The sequence below is a fragment of the Lytechinus variegatus genome, chromosome 5 (genome assembly GCF_018143015.1).
Source record: "Lytechinus variegatus isolate NC3 chromosome 5, Lvar_3.0, whole genome shotgun sequence".
NCBI lineage: Eukaryota > Metazoa > Echinodermata > Echinoidea > Temnopleuroida > Toxopneustidae > Lytechinus > Lytechinus variegatus.
This window is the reverse complement of record NC_054744.1, coordinates 6,488,744-6,497,001: the sequence shown is the minus strand read 5'-3', so window position 1 is coordinate 6,497,001 and position 8,258 is coordinate 6,488,744. Positions and strand designations below refer to the sequence as shown.

Sequence of the window (8,258 nt, the reverse complement as noted above, 5' to 3'; positions counted from 1 at the left end):
GTGAATATTAGGGGGCAAATTCGGTTTCAAATGTGACTTTAATTGCTGTTGTCTTATCATCCATCATTTCTATCACTACACACGTTCCGAACTTTAAATATTTTCATGGTTGAGCGAGCACATTCGAAAACTTAGGTATGAATACTCTTTATACTGCATAAATGCATACTTCCCTAACAATTTCTCATGATCAGTTTAATTTATGGACAAATCAGTCTGTCAGTGGTGGATCCAGAATTTCGAAATGGGGGAGGGGCCTATAATCGGGGAAGACATCAACATTTCCAAATTTTAACATGATCTAACAAGTTTTAGAGGATACCACCATAAACCCCTATGATGATACGTCACAATACAGGGGCCGCGGAACGGTTTTGAAAGTGGGAAGGGGGCTGACCATCCAGAAAATCACAATCGTATGATCATTTTTACATTTGTGTACATGCTTTTGGAAAAAAGTGAGGGGCTGAAGCCCCCAGCAACCCCCCCCCCGCGGCCCCTGCAATACACTGTGCTCACTCAACCATGAACATACAATATCAAAATTGTGTGTGGAGTGGCTAAATGGATAGTAAAACAGCATAACACCATGAAATTCACCTAAAAACAATTTTTGCCCAACTTTGCATATGCACAATCTGAAAATCGATTCTTGTGACTTTCAAAAATAGTCATTTTCAATTCAATCTTTAATCACTCATGCATGACACAACCGATCAATCTCATTTTTCACCAGGAGTTGCTTAATGAGTGTAGAAAACCACCTACGAAATATCATATCTCAAAATAATTCTGTTCAAAAGTTACAGCAATTTGATTTAGGGGGGACTTACTTTTTTTGTTGTGTATTTACTCAGGCCTAAACTGCATTGCTATCATTTACATTTATTGTTACATCTTGAACTAGTTGATGTATACAAGATACATGGGACCTTGGAATTCATGTTTCGCTAGTATCGTATGAAAGAGAGAGATTAGAACTTATCGTCCAAAACGATGCGAACTTAAGAGCATTGTTTTCATATTTATAAAGACACTGATAATAAAGAATATTTTTACAGTATATTTATCTTTAGTATCTTATTTTCTATTTATATACACCGTTTACACGCATTCTGTTTCTTTTGAAAATCTATTTGGAGTATAAGATACATAACCTTTTGATACTTTATATGATTTTTGCAAGAGCGGAAGAGCCAATGTTTGTTGATTAGGATTGACAAGACAACTCACTGTTTTGAATGGATTTCAAGCGAATAACAAACGATTATATAATAAATCCAAACACAGATCTAAGTAGGCAGTGCACTCCCAATTAGTAAATGCTGAGTGCTGACTACGGAGTCTACCTCAACTATATAATAAAAAGCATGTTAATTTATATCTTTTGAAGAATATCTTACCCAAAATAAAATATTAATTTTCTTTCATGCAGAATATGCAATTTAGTTATTGCACAACCAGTTTTCATACGTGGCGATACAGGGGTGTCATCCCCCTAAGATTTTTCAACCCTGAAACAAAAAGTAGAAAAAAATGGGAGTACCCACAGGAACGAAGAATGCCTACAATGCAAGAGAGGTTTCTGTTAGAATTAACTGAACTAGACATTACCCATTCGGCAATGGGAGTCAATATTTCGGCACGATTATTACTTGACTTGAAATTAGGGCCCCCTAAGAAATCCTGGATCCGCGCCTGGCTCCCGCTCACATAATTCTAGCAGGGCCTACTCTGATGAGAAATTAAACGAAATTGAAAGCATCAAATGATTAAAATGCAAATCGCTCGAGTTTCCCGCTCGCATTGATTATTTTTATAAGTGATATTACATTTATTCATGAACACATTATAAATCCATTATTCATTTGCCTCTTCTTCATGCATAGGCGGATCAATTAACATTTTCCAATTGCGCTGTGCGTTCGCGAATTTGATTTATCAGGTACCTATTATTTTCGTGTATTCCATAAAGTTTTCAAAATATCCCTTTTCAGGTCTGATTTTAAAAACGCATCAGCTAGCGCCGCTATGCTTGCATTTTTGATTGGCGGGTTATGTATGTCTCAATATTGATTGTATAACAAACTACCTAAAATCCCCTTTTCATGACAGTTTATCAAAAATTTCGGCTCGCGATTTGCGCTCGCATTTATGGTTAAAAATATATCAACTAATTAATGATGCATCCTATTCATAATAAAAAGGTGCTTGAATGTACAGTGTTCAGGCCATAATATCATCAGATTCCGCGCCCTCATTATGCATGTATACTAAGATATCAATTTAATAATTAAATTGTCCCTTTTTTAATCTCGCGCTTAGCAAGATGAATAGGAAGATATATAGTCATCATATTCATATGATAACATGTCCTAAGGATGGCAAGGTCCTATGTCTCAAAATTAAAGTAATAATGAAATATATCAGCTCTTTATCAAGTGCGATTTATATCCACCTTACAAGTTTCCTATAAAGTGTTTGAAATATCAGATCGGAATATCAAATATTTTAAGCTCGCTTCGCGCTCGCTTTTATTTTCATGATAAAAGATTATGTAGAATGCCTAGATTATAGGTCTAAATCTGAAACACGCGCGCGCATTTTCATTCACTTATCCAGTTTTAGATCACAATATAAAAAAATTCCGCTCGCCCTTTGTGCTCGAATTATTAATGTAGGAAGATCCCCTTTCTCATCCCTTTTATGATTTAAACATGAATAGAGTATCCCGTTCAAGGTCGAAATCACGATTTTTTTTTACGCTCGCACTTTGCGCTCGCATTATTAATATAGGAAGATTCCATTTTATTCATCTTTTTCATGATTTAGGAAACAAATCTAGAATTTTTCCGCTCGCACTTCGCGCTCGCATCAATCGATTTGATTTGATTTATTGTTTTCTTCTGCATCCATAACATTCGTATAATACATTTTTCATAACATAATAAACATAATATTAGCATTTTTGGCATGAATCATAAATAAAGAGTACTAAAAAAATAATTCCAGACAAAATTATTAACTATATGATATTCACAATTTGCAGGAGAAGGATTGTCATCATAAGCAGATTGCTTGAAAAAATGACAATCCCAAACTTATACTAATTGAATTAATACATTTATAAAGCAGAATGGGCATATATTTTCAAATACGAAACATGAATTCATGCAATATCATAGTGTGAAGATGAAGATGTTAAAGCTGAGGGTGACGGTGATATGATGATGTTGTTGTTGTTGATGATGATGATGATTATGATGATGATGATAATGAAGGCCATGGAGATGATGGTGGTCATGATGAAGATATTGGTGATGACTAAATCGAAGGAGGAATAAATTCACGATAAAAAGGATACGACACAGAAATTTTACTTCAAATATTCTGATAATAACATAGATTTAACGTTAGCCTTAAATGAGTGAAGAGACGAAGATTGTTTTACAGACTCTGCTGGTAGAGAGTTCCACATATCTGGACCATGGTGTCTGGATCTCTGCGCAATAAGCAGTTTGGGGTTGATTAAATGGAAATTTGAAGTGTAACGGGTAGGGTATGAATGAATAGATGTATTTAGAGTATAAAAATTGTGAAATGAAGGTGGGAGCATGTTATTTACGTACTTAAACATAAGTAGTAAACTTTGAAGTGTATTATGTCAAATACTGTTAGAGTCTTTAGTTTATGGGATAATGGATTTGTGTGTGATAAATATTGGGAATCAGTACAGATTCGAATTGCTTTTTCTGTAATAAGTATATTGTATTAAAGTTTTCCATTCTTTATGTAGAAATGTCAAAAATTTTCAGCTCGCGCTTCGCGCTCACATTATTTGATTGTTGAAATATGTAATGTCTTCAGGGCTAAATGCAAGCATTCCTTAAAAGGCACCTTTCGATCAGTTCAAAACGTATACAAACATTTTCTGCTCGCGCTTTGCGCTCGCATTCTAGAATTCGAGATCGCAAATCTAGAATTTTTCCGCCCGGACTTCGCTTTCGCATCAATTGTTAAGTAATACTGTATAGCTATCCTGTTCATGATTACAAAAAAATAATTAAAATTTTTTATGTAGAAATGTCAAAAATTTTCAGCTCGCGTTTCGCGCTCGCATTATTTGATTGTTGAAATATATCACGTTTTCGTGGCTAACTGTATGCAGTCTTTAACAGGACTGGTAGGCCTACCTTTCCGATCAGTTCAAAACGTTTATCACAAATTTCTACTCGCGCTTCGCGTTCGCAGTAATTATTGCAGGCACATCTTTTTTTCAAAAAGTTCAAATTTTAGGAAAAAATTCATGCAATTTAAAAAAAATTGCTCGCGCTTCGCACAGGCACTATAAAATAAGGATTATGATATTATACATTTATGTTGATTTAAAGAATAAAGCTAAGATGTGACTTGTAAGACTACCCCCTTCAAAGAAACAAACCCCAAAAAAATCTTCGAGCGGCCGATCGGGGAAAATATGGCTGAAAAAAAAAATTTGGGCCCCTTTATTGGCGAAAGCTGGATCCGCCCCTGATTCATGTGCCTATGAAATAAGATAATTTAACATGCATTTAAGGCACTTATGATTGCCTGGGGAGGGAGGGGCCGCCATTTTTCCGAAAAGTACACAGGGGCGCCAAAATCAAATCGAATTTGGGCCCCCCTCCCTACAAAATCCTGGATCCGCGCCTGCTGGCAACGTACAAATTGCTTCGATTCATTCATCCACGCGTGATACCAGAGAAAATATATGCGTAGTCATGACCAAAAACAATGTCATGCTCTCCCCAAATCGGACATGAAAGAGCAATATTAACACCAAAATTACGTAACGGGAATAACGAAAGTGCAAATGAACGAACAACCTGTCGCGAGTCTGTGGTCGTGATGACTGAGCCCACATCACGTGACCTGATGTGAGCGTAAATCACATGACCAATTTTAAGTGTAATATATAATCAATGGCATAAGAATTTCTCGTATAGGCCCAATGCCAAACTTTTTACCACTGCTATGCTACTCACCGGCTGAGACTGTGTATCGTTTTCCTGTAGTACTCGGTAGGAACTGACCGGACCCAAATCAAGGTAGGTGAAGATCGACTAGCTATAATTGAATCCTATGTATTTCTGTTGTGTGAAAAGTCTGAATGAAACTGTGTGTGAAACTGAACATGCTGAAACGAACAACAGCTGCACTTGCCTGCAGGCTGCAGCAAATTCTTCGTCGTGATCGTGGCACGGGGCCGGGCCGGTCAAGCGTGATTTTCCACGGCCGTAGCGGTTGCGGTGTAATCTGTGTGTAGCTGCTTGAGCTTGCTGCTGAGATGAGTGCTGTATGATGGGGTATAGCCAGGCCCACTCACACGTACATGTATTGAGAGGTTAGTATACTATACGAACCTTGCACCGAACCTTGTTTGCGTTTAGAGTTGTCGCCTTCGTTGGTTAACATCGCTTCAATGTCAATATTATTAAACTGAAACTAATTCCGCTGCTCACCAGGGCTTTTTCTGGTGAATATAAAAAGGACATACAAAAGAGCAAAATCGCTTACCTCGGCCTGGAAAGTGGCTTCGCATGTCTCTTCCACAGAAATAAAAGGAAGGTCGTTGTTGGCACTAATACAAGTTGCAACCTTAATTCACTTATTCCGCTTGTCGATTTTTTAAAAACTAAATTCTTGATTCATTGTATGGGCAATTCCAATGATTGTTTGATAAAATTGAGACACCAATAAATGCAATAACTAAAAAAACGTACTTTTTATATTAATTATTTTTGCTGATGATAATACATTTTATTTTGGAAAATGTTCAAAGTGATGACAAATTAAACAAAAAATATAAAAAATACTACGTATCTTGAATGAAGCCCCGCAAGTGCTACATGTACTGTTTCGTTTGTCAATTAACATTCCACCAAAGTCTTTACATGTACAGTAAAAAGATTGGACACTTCGCCGAATTCGCATAATGCTTTGCATCGATTTACTTGTAAAAAAGTTCTTGTGCCGAGTCTTTCCCTTGTAGTGTCTTTGATATGAAGATAAATCGTGCGCCCTCTTTAGCTCATTAGACAAAAAATTAGGGAAATCGCAAGCTCGCTCCGTATTGTGTCAACAAGAAGAAAGGGATATTCATCATATTATTTTTGTATGGAGGGAGAGTGGAAATACTCTCTTTTATTTTGTAACAGTAAATTTTGCTGGGTCTATCTATTTTACTCTTTACTCTTACATTTGGCTTTCCGTACTTTATTGTTTACATTCAACTTGTTTATTTCCATTCCTACTCATCTCATCCTTCTTTCCATCCTCTCAATCCACATACATTGTCATGATCTCATCTTTCATTCCATCTCCACAATACATCTCAAATAGCAACACAGGTTCATTGCATTTCATTCATTCAGTTTCCCCTCAGTCATGCTTCCTGGTTTTCCATTAGCTTTCCACTCCACATGGTCTTATTGTTTAATTCTCATTAGGATTCAGTTTAACTCATGATCACCCTTCTCTATTCTCTGATTGGTTCTTATTTTTAAATAGGGTTAGTTCATTTTATAGTTCATACCATTTTCCTTATATTTGATTGGTTGATTTCTATGATTATCCAATGTGGGTACATTGGCAGAAGATAAGATTGGAAAGTAAAGTCAGTGCTGATCTGGACTTCATCTTGTCAACTTCTAATTTATTTTGTGTTCACCCTATCTTCACTTTAATAATTTTAGTTTAATTAAAGGAGAGCTGAGTTTGATTGAGTACAGGAGAGCATAGGAGACTGAGTTTGGAAGTGTACAAACGGTCATGTTACAACTGGTGCCAGCGGTGTTCCGTTGTCTTATCCGGACCTGATCCAGCCACGCCCTCACTTCATACATTATTACTTCCAGTCTATGCCATTCCTGTTTTGTCAGCATCGACATTTTCTCCCTCCTTCGTTGTATTTTTGAGCTCCATCCTTCTTCATGTATTTTGATACATTATTATTGGTGAGTCTACCTACATTTTGTTTGTATTTTACACCCTCCTTCATTTGATAACAGTATATAGTCCAGCTTCCCAGCAGCACTCATTTTTCTAGTCATTTACATCGTAACTCCTGGCTAGATTTTGTAATATTTTTGCTACATCCTTGTTTTGATGTTGGCTGAGTTGGTCGCCCTACTTCATCTGGTGTCTTCCTCTCATATGTCCTGACATGCCAGCTATTGGAGTTTAGATATAAGAGTTCTAACTCTTGTTGTAAATCTCCCTCCTTCAGATGTAGTTTAACTGATATAGATCTCTTTGCATCCAAACAATCTGGTGGTATATCTTCCTCCTTCATATTGGTGCTCAGATCTTGACATTAGCTTTGTATCCAAGCAATGAAGATCTATATTTAATTCATTTTTCTCTACTTGAGACAAGTATTTACTAGAGAAGAAAAGGAAATCTCCCTCCTTCATAATTATACGAATACCTCAAACCTATTCGCCTATTTCATCCTTCGTCGACATAGTCATGTTTCGAATTGAATTGCCAGAGTTTTTCTCTGGCGAAGATGGAAAGGACTTTAGACAATGGGTTAGGAGATTGGAGGTAGTTGCAGCGGCTGACTCATCAGTGGCCGACAAGCTTCAATTTGTCCTTCCCTCCAAATTGACAGGTCCTGCTTTCTCTGTATGGGAAAGTCTTCCTCCAAGTGAACGGGCCGACTTTAAACAGGCAAAAGAGAGACTATCCGCTATTTTTGGTCGGTCTGATTTTATTACTACATTCCAGTCATGTATTACAGCTCGAGTGAGGCAGCCGGGAGAGCAGATCCCTGTGTATGCAGCTGCCATTGCATCATTGGTCGAGGAAGCTTTTCCTTCTTATGGTGATAATGCCAAGGAAGGGGAGAAGTTTCGAAGATTTGTCGCTGGCCTGAGCAATGTTTTACAAGTGAAAATCCACGAAATGGGAGCAAATACTTTCCAAGGGGCTGTCGAATTGGCTAATAGAATTGAGAGAGCTCATATTTTCGGCAGACAGACCGAAACCCCCAGTGCAGCTGTCTCTCCATCCGAGGAAACTTCTGATCACCCTTCTCTTCAGAAAGTTTTAGATCGTCTTGAAGATCTTGAGAAGAAATTTTCTTCACTGACACTTCGCCCTACATCTCGTACCCAAAGTAGAGACAAATCGCCTCGTTCTCATTTCAAAGAGGACCGACATCGAGCATTCAGTCCTAGTCCAAGGCGGTATCCTGATTTCCGACGGGAAAGAGA

General features: G+C 37.3%; 1 protein-coding gene across 2 annotated transcripts in view; it reads left to right on the top strand.

Annotated features, from left to right (window-relative positions):
* Positions 1-4,832: 4,832 nt before the first annotated feature.
* LOC121415154 (major facilitator superfamily domain-containing protein 12-like) overlaps positions 4,833-8,258 on the top strand; it is a 60,466-nt gene continuing 57,040 nt past the window's right edge. The window contains exon 1 of one of the 2 annotated variants that reach the window (XM_041608288.1): positions 4,833-5,087. The gene's annotated coding sequence lies outside the window, so the exon portion shown is untranslated. The remainder of the gene's footprint in view (positions 5,088-8,258) is intronic. The other variant, XM_041608289.1, reaches the window with a different exon arrangement.